The 8,915-nt window shown below is 33.7% G+C and overlaps 1 long non-coding RNA gene across 1 annotated transcript; it reads right to left on the bottom strand.

Annotated features, from left to right (window-relative positions):
• Positions 1 to 786: 786 nt before the first annotated feature.
• Positions 787 to 7,776, bottom strand: LOC129231831 (uncharacterized). The gene is made up of 3 exons (XR_008581302.1): positions 7,746 to 7,776; positions 5,912 to 6,026; positions 787 to 1,258 (listed from the first exon to the last, which is right to left on the bottom strand). It is a non-coding gene; the product is annotated as an uncharacterized LOC129231831 (long non-coding RNA).
• Positions 7,777 to 8,915: the final 1,139 nt, after the last annotated feature.

Here is an 8,915-nt window from a genome sequence, read left to right as displayed (position 1 = left end):
ATCTAAATCTAAATAAAATATTTTTAAATTAAATTTTTATCTGCATATTTTTTACTGTTGGCAAATTTTAGTTGATTTCCATTAAAATACTGATAGAATGAAACATTTCCGATGTACGGTGGGTAATTCTCGCATAGATATCATCTTCAGCGTTTTTAAATGAACAAATTCAATGTACGGGCAAAAAAAAAAAGAATGATTTTCTGATTAACGGATCATTTAAAAGAACGATATTGCCCATCTCTAGCGCAGACAGCTTGTTGACTGCAAGAAAGAGTTGTTTTGCTTTTCATTTTAGTTTATTTTAGTTCACTTTTCAATTTTTTCTCATTAACACCCTTTGAACGCCACCTCCTCAATTAATATCCAATCAGTAATTTAAAAAAATAGTTCACACACGGAAGCAGTTTGAAACGCCGATTGACATGAAAAACGTAGGAATACTTTTCTTATTTGAAATTACAAACCTAATTCCATTTTATCCTTGCAAAAAAAAAAGACTCTTTTTTAACAAATTCTAATTTATCGGACTGTCTCTAACTTTTATTTACTGCCCGGATTATTATTTTAAATATTCTCTGCCACCACTGCTAAAATATCGTATATTTGTATTTTGTTTTTTAATATTTTTCGATTGCATCGTTTCGTTTTTCTTGTTATTTCAAAAAACTGGGAAAACTTTGGCATCACGTAGCAGCATCGATTTCGTGTAAAACATAACGGTCAAAAGATAAAATCATCTTGACTTAAAACGGTTAGAAAACGTACAAGTGTATTTAGCTGGAATTTCACCAGAAGGTTTTATTCTATAAAAAATTCAATTCCTCCTTCAATGAGCATCCATTCCGCACTTAAAATATATTAATTACAAAAACTTTCTGTTGTACTCCTTTTAACACAGAGCACCAAAGAGGTGAACACAGCAAATGTTAGCAAATAAGATTTCCAATGCAATGTGATTGCAAAGGATAAATGTTTTCCGTCGATGATGCAACTTAATTCCAGTCGGTCCTTAGAGCTTCGCACTTGACAAGATGTGTGAACAAGATGCTGCTTTTGGCTTTAGATGACTTGGGAGATTGGACTCTGAGTAGGTGAGAAAGCTTTTTTTGCCTCGGACTCCCATGAATCCGGGAAAAGGTTCTTTGGTCTTGACCTTCTCGGATTTTCTGCCCCGGACGCCAAGATATCCGGGTCCTCGCTTCAGCCGCAAGCGTTGAAAGCTAACCGGCAAAGAATTCCTCGACTGGAACATTAACTGCAAGAGAAAAGGACACTAAAGGTCTGAAGGAAAAGAGCTTATTGACCTTTTTTTTGATCAACTGGCATATTTTTGATTCCTACTAGGTTGAGTCAAAAGTTTTTCGTATTTTCACCTACAAAAGTACTTCTCGATAGCGCCTGTTCACGAGCTCCAGTTGGTGGAGGTGTCGATTAATGTTTTTTTTGGGAAGGACCAAGTTATGCTGATAATGCTCGGGTGCTAGAACTCGGATGGTGCTGGATAGCTTCCAGCAAAACTTCGTTATCGACAACAGATGGCCGTCCAGATCTTGGTTTTTCTTCAAGGGTTGTAACACAGTCATTGAAACGTTTAAACCAATTTGAGCAGTGCGCTCATTCACAGAACCTGGACCCACAACAACATTAATTTCTTTTGCCGCTGCCCTTGCGTTAAGACCTTTTTTTCCAGAGGAAACGCATAATGACACGAATTGCCAGCTTATCATCTGCCATTTCAAGAGACTGAAACGTCTACACAGGTACGAGAAATCACAGCAACTGATAAGGATTATCGAGGTCAAACTCCACTCTACCATTTTAGATCAGCTGCGCAGGAACTGTAATTTTCATATGTTACATTCAGGCCTGCCAATCCAGGACAGGGAAAATACGAAAAAACTTTTGACTCAACCTGGTAAAAACTTAAGCAGAATTTTGTAGTTTTATTGCTCTTAGGAAAGTTTCCCAGCTGCTTACGTAAAAAAGTTTTTGTTTGATTGTAACGTGACAATGAGTGACCCTGAAGAACTCTTTTATCGGATAATAAATGACATGGAGCTCATAAGGTTGCCGACATCTTTTTACGTTTTTATGATATGCAAGTGGAAGATTTTTTTTATAAGATGTCAAATCTATTTGGTTATGAAATTTTTAAAATTATAAATTCTTATTTTTCGCGCATGCGTAATGAGAAATTATGTTGCTTAAAATGTTCTTATTTCATCAAATACCGTAGACGCAGGCTACTTTGGCCCAGATTTTGGAACTTTTCTCATTCTTTTCTCAATAATATTATAACCATTTATATTTCCAAGCTGTGGAAACTTCTTTCACACATCTAGAGATCTCTTAATTTAATTTTTGGATAATGATCAGTTTATTTCCACGTATTTTTACCCTTTATTATTGTTTCTTATTTGGGCCAATGTTACCCTTGCGTTTGGGTTACTTTGGCCCAAAGTGGTTTTCCTTATTTAAAATCATTGTAGAACTAACTAGAATCAAAGACGTGTGCTTAAAGGGGAAACTATTTATTTGAGAGAAAAATACATTTAACACCAAGTTTGAGTCACACATATTTGTTTTAAAAAAAATTATTATTTTTAAAAATGTGTGTGCATACCTAATTATTGTTTCAGAAATTGCCGACAGAGAATAATCATCTTTTCATCAGTTTTGGAGGTTGAATAATTTCATTAAGATAAATCCATTCGTAAAACAAAGGATCTAAAATTTTCGGTCACTTCGAAAACTGTTTGGTGCGTTCCATGCTCTCAAAATTCGCCCCTCCTTCTCTCGCATGAACAGCTATCTTTTTGGAACCCTGAGCTCATTCCGTTCTACAATAATAAAATTCCTTAAACTTTCCAACAAATTTAACAATATTTGTAAGAAGTAGATGCAACTGGGTAAACCTTTTTCTAAACCTCCTGCAACTTTTAATTCCTCTTCACCTTCCATAATGAAAGCCATGTAACTGAGTCCTGAGTCTGCAATCTCTCTTTTTATCCGTTGCCGAAAATTCCAGGTTTGTTCTTGTGCTTTTCCTATTTAGAGTCTTAATTTTAGCTATTCTTTACTTTTCAAAATCTCTCTGGCGGATTCTTTCAAGTTTTTAAGCTGGGCCAAAGTAGGTCGTAATTTTTAGGTTAAGAGACATGTTGTCATTGTCAAATTTTTAACAAAAAACCTAAACAGAAATAAGAAGTACAATTATACTACACCATAGAGTATTAAAGTGTGCTCATAAATAGGTACTTAAAAAACTCTTAGCTGATGTAGAACTGCTTCTACGTGGAGAAGTTTGAGAGGCTATGAAGGCACATGTTAGCACAAGGAACGCAGAACCACTAGTGTTGCTATTTAAGCAGAGCTATAGAGCTGCTTGGTATACATAGTTGAGTGCTTGGGGATGCTGTCTAGTGGATTCTGTCAAAATATGTTGAAAAATTGCGCACTGAAGGTTGACAGGGGACGTTGTATCTTTTTCTCCATTTGGGCCAAAGAAGGACCCTAGGACCCAAGTAGCCCGCGTTTACGGTACTCAAAATTTTTATCTAAAATTTTTATACTGCTTCTCTTGTACACTATCAAGTTTACTGAAAGTTTAGTCCGAGCCAGGTTAGAAGTCAGGACGGAAAGCTCCATGTGTAATGATCGAAAAACATGCGAACAAAATTGATATTTTTGAAAGAAATACTTATAGTTTCGTGAAAATTAGTGATAATTCCACGAAAATCTGTAAACTACTGTACATAGTATTAAAAAAAACCAATTGCTTTATTTTCCAACTTACTCCCTGCTTTTTATGACAACGAGTGATCCAAAAACGTTTGGTTTCCTTAATTTGTTACTAGTCTCCTAAATACATAGGTGATAGAATTTTTATTTAAACTTATCAGGTGAAGCATACCTTTTATATGTGGTAAAAGTTACAGAACAATCAGTCCCTTACTTTACGAAAAGTGGTTGAGCTTTTTGTCCGGCACTGCATATACACATATACACTAATTGCCATTAAAATTGCTACACCAAGAAGAAATTGCCAGAATGAAGCTAAATTTTGCACACGTAATAACAAAATTGACATTAGAAAGTGTTACGAGCCGTTAGTTACGAGTTTAGACAATTTGTTCCAGCAGAATAATGCCTAATTACATGTTTCTCAGATTGCAAAATCATTGCTTGATGCTTATTTCGTGAAATTACTGAACTCTCCAGACAAAAGACTCGATCTAAGTTTAATGGAAACTTTGTGGGGCATTCTGTCACCGCAAGAGGGGTGACAGAAAAAATGGTATTCTGTATCGAAACAAGCAAAAACTCATTTTCTCCATCGAAAAAGTCAGGATACAAATTTCCAAGATCGTTCTTTAACTTCCATGACATCAAAACTGATAATGTTTGAAAAAAAAAAGGGGGAAACGTGTGTGTGTTTCCATGAGTCATAAGTACTACTTTTAGTCACTGAAGTTGATAGAATGAGCAAAAAAAAAAATTGATAACATGGAGCGAGGGATATCTTCTACTTTCAAAACGTTTAATTTTTAATTATTTTTTTTTAATGTCCGGTTTTTAAACAAGGCGTGGTCAAAAGCGATTAACTATGGCACGTACTCTTCTGCCGCACTGAATGCTGACGCTAGCTGTCTACCGCGTTTCCAGCTTATGATAATTCAGAACCGAATTAAATATTGCGCTCCACGCTTGCTATCAATCATGTCATTTCCAAAATACTTTTAAAATTTCGGAAACAACCCCATCATAAGTTACTAGGGTTTTTAATTGCAAAGCGCTCGTTGTCCTTATAATTTGTCCTGTTTCAACAATGACATTGCTTTATTAATCACGGCAAAACATTTATATCTTTGATTTTCAAATATTCTGCATTCCACAATGATTTCTAGCATAAAAAGTCATTTTGTGCACAAATTTCACTAAACTATTTCAGAAATAATTCTTTTTCTGTGAAATTTTCTGCTGTCCTTACAGTTCTGACCACCACTTTTCTTATACATCCATTGAAAATAAAAGAATAAGCGATTTCCTACAATTAGCTATCTTTACTATAGCACCGCAAAATGTTAAACACTTTGGAGAGTACAGACTTGAATTTTTTTATGCTATAGATGGGGTGTTCAGGTATAGCTTCATTGAAGGCTTGACAAAAAAAAAAAATCCTGCACACATCATCTGGCGTAAAGCCCCTAGCATTATTATAGATTTTGACATCTTGAATTCAAGTTGTGTTTTTTGAAATCATGAATTTCAATCGGAACCTACTCGTTGGGTTTCATGTTTTTACAAATGGCTCCTATCGCAATCATGATTGTTGAAAAACATGATTTGAATTCAGGAGTCAAAATTCAAATTAATGCCAGGGTCTGGATGCTGTATGCGAGATGTTGTGTGCTGGATGTTGTTTTTGCTTAAAGAGAATTATGTAAAGTCGAGAAGGTCGGGTTTAAACGAAGTGGATTCTGGAGGACATGGACAAGGACAAGGAGTCACTGGTGCCACTACCCAGGAAGAGCACCTGCTTGAAGGCCGGTGAACCTCAAAAATAATAGGACATCAACTACAATCAAATAAAAATAATGAGCAATCGTTGATTGCTCAAGAAACTTAGATTTCTTTACTCTTTTACTGCAAACAGCAATAAATTTTACCCGTGACTCGGTTATTAATGTTTAGAATGGTAAAGATCTTTCTTGGACACGCTGTATTATTAAAAATTAAGCGCATTTTAATTTTGAATTGCTAAATTTACTGCATTTGGCAATGGTAGAATCTTGTGAATCCAATTGAAGATTACTCCAACTGGAATCACACTGGTGAATGAGTTATTATTTCGATCTACTATTAAGGAAATATCAACCTTTAATGAAATTTTGAAGTTTTCACTTACTAGTCGGAGAGGGTCTTCTTGTAGAGCGTTAAAGGCAGTTGAACACGGAGTGAAGCATCCCACCATCAACAGGCCTATTGAAAAGAGCAGAGCACCCCTCATCCGAATAGGCATCCTATAGGAAAGAAAACAGACGAACTGGATTATCAACACCATTGCTGCGGACTCTCGCTGCTATTCTGTTTGTTTTAGCTACCATTTAGTTAGCACTCTCAGCTTCTATGAGATTATATCTATTAATTATTCCAGGATGATGGGTCCATAACAAGGACGAAACTACAATCTCTGGATGTCATAAGCGGACTGTCGGTAAATTGCGTGCGCGGTTCGTTTGTTGTTATAAATCGCGTAGTCATGGCAAAATAATCAAGTCCTTGTCTGATTACAATAAACAAAGGATAGTCCATTACTTCTAAGTGACAATACCAAAGACCCTACTATCATCACGGTTGGTAATGTTTTAACACTTTTTTGCTGTAGGGAATGGGTATTTTTTGCACATAAAGCTATTAAATAGTAACGTAAATGACATTTATGTCAAGATTTGTGAAAATTGGTTGAGTAAATTTTGTGCAAAAACATGAGAAGTTTGTGACTATATGATCAATTAGAGATGCAAAGCTATAGCAATTTTCATAATTTTTATCTAACTCAGAAATATTTAGATACCTAATGACACTATCTAACCTTAATCTACAATTAAAAAGTACGCAAGAATAAAATTAGAAGCATGACAGTATGAGTGCGATGTATTTCATTTGCCATGTTTTCAAAATAAAATTACAATGTATTTTCTAAAAATGAATACAGATTTTTTTTTGCTAATATTGAGATTATAATGTCACAACAACAAGGTGAGAATAGCATATATAAATTATTTATATTCGATACGTTTTAAAATAAATTTTGATGTCAAGCACACATATGTGCCATAACTCTTAAAGGGTTTAAAATATTTTCCTATTTATCACCATCATAAAAAGAAAGAAAGAAAGCAGAAAAAAAAATACATTAACTACCGTGAGCGTAGAAAAACACTTCTTAAGCAGATGTACGTCTATTTTCTCAACAAGCATCCTTCTTCATAAATATTAATTAAACTTGTCAAAGTGGCGTTGATAAAAGTTTCCAACTACTAGTTCCACTGTGATGAAAGAATAATTATCAAGTGAAATGGAAAATAATCTTCCTATACTTACTGTATTATAGATTTTGAAGGATCCTATCTATTTCCTTCCTGATTAAAAGCATTCGATGCCTTATCATTTATGCAAAAAAAAAAAAAAAAAAAAAAGAAAGAAAGAAAAAAAAAAGAAAAAGAAAAAAGGAAAGAAAAACATATAAAAAAATTACGATAACTACCGAGAGAGTAGAAAACTACTTTAGCAGAGGTGCTTCTCTTTTCCCATCAAGCGTCCTACTTCATAAATATTTATTAAACTTGTCAAAATGGCGTTGATAACGGTTGCCAACCACTAGTTCCATTGTGATGAAAGAACAGTATAAACTATGAAGTGAAATTTCAAATAATATCCTTGTACTAACTGTACTACAGAGATTGAAGGATCCTATTTAGTTCTTTCATTTTTAAAGCATTCAATGCCTCATCATTTATGCAAGAAAAAATAATTAAAAAATAACACTAACTACTGAGAGAGTAGAAAACTATTTTAGAAGGTGTACTTATCTTTTCCCAACAAGTGTCCTACTTCACAAATATTAATTAAACTTGTCAAAAATGGCGTTGATAAAGGTTGCCAACCACTAGTTCCATTCGATAAAAGAACTGATATGAAATATCAACTGAAATGAGAAAAAATATCCTTGTACTTACTGTACTACAGAAATTGAATGATCCTCTTTAGTTCCTTCCGGATTCTAGTAAAAATGAACGAAGATATTCCTTTTATACCAGCCACCGCAAAACATCTACGTATTGGTATTGAATTAACCACTTACTAGCACTTTTCATTTATCCAAACTCCTATTTGCCGTCTCTTTATGTCCTAATTGAAGCAGATATAAAACGATTAAAAGAACTTGCATCCTAAACTAGAAACTAAATTAATGTCACGACAGTTTAGGTCTTGGCAATTGTTCTTCCCACGTGGCACCTAATCGTAACATTTATTTATGTGACTTGAACATGAGTCTCTGCATTTTGTATGGGTTTTACATTGGATGCTTATTTTTAATCTTAAAGTCGCATTTTATGTTTACACTAGCTTCGTTGCGCGGTCTACCTCGAAAATAAAAATTGTGTTAAGTGACGCGTGTTCAACAATCAGGTCTAAATAAAAGGAAAAAAAAAAATAGTGTAGAATTTCCCATCAACGTGTAGAAATGAGCATTTTGAAGACGCAGAATTTAAATTTAGACCTGTTTATTTTTTTTTTTATATATTTTTTGTCTAAGGTCTCTTAACCTTCAAAATTTTCAATTTTCTGGAAAAAATATATGTTATGCATAATTTAATTCTGAACAATTTGATACCTTATTTATTACCATACGCAAAAAACTTTTCAAGTTATCGTGAAAATGCGTATACTTTCCCCATAGAGATTTATGTTAAGAGCAGCTGTTTAAGCCACTTTTTCTCGGGTTGCGTTTTCTCGGGTTTCTCATTTTGCGCGCATGATATCTCAAAAAATTTCTTATATATTTCAGTAAAAATTTTTATGCCTGCTTTTCCGGTTTATTTTTATGATCTGAACTTCTAAATTTATTTGTTTTTTTTTAAATGATTTAAATTTTTTTTGAAATTTTATAAGTTAATGTCAAAATTTTCCAAAATTTTGGGGGAAAATATTTATTTATTTTTTTTAATATTAACTTTTATTTTTAGTTAAAATTTAGGTTCAGATCATAAAAATAAGCCAGACAAACACGCATGAAAAGTTTTACGGAAATACATAAGAAACTTTCGAAGATATCTTGCGAGAAACCGGCACTTGAGAAAAAGAGGCTTAAACAATTGCTGTAAACATAAATCTCTATGGGGAAA

The sequence above is a fragment of the Uloborus diversus genome, chromosome 10 (genome assembly GCF_026930045.1).
Source record: "Uloborus diversus isolate 005 chromosome 10, Udiv.v.3.1, whole genome shotgun sequence".
Classification (NCBI taxonomy): domain Eukaryota; kingdom Metazoa; phylum Arthropoda; class Arachnida; order Araneae; family Uloboridae; genus Uloborus; species Uloborus diversus.
The sequence above is the reverse complement of the archived record's forward strand: the minus strand, read 5'-3'. Positions and strand labels throughout refer to the sequence as shown.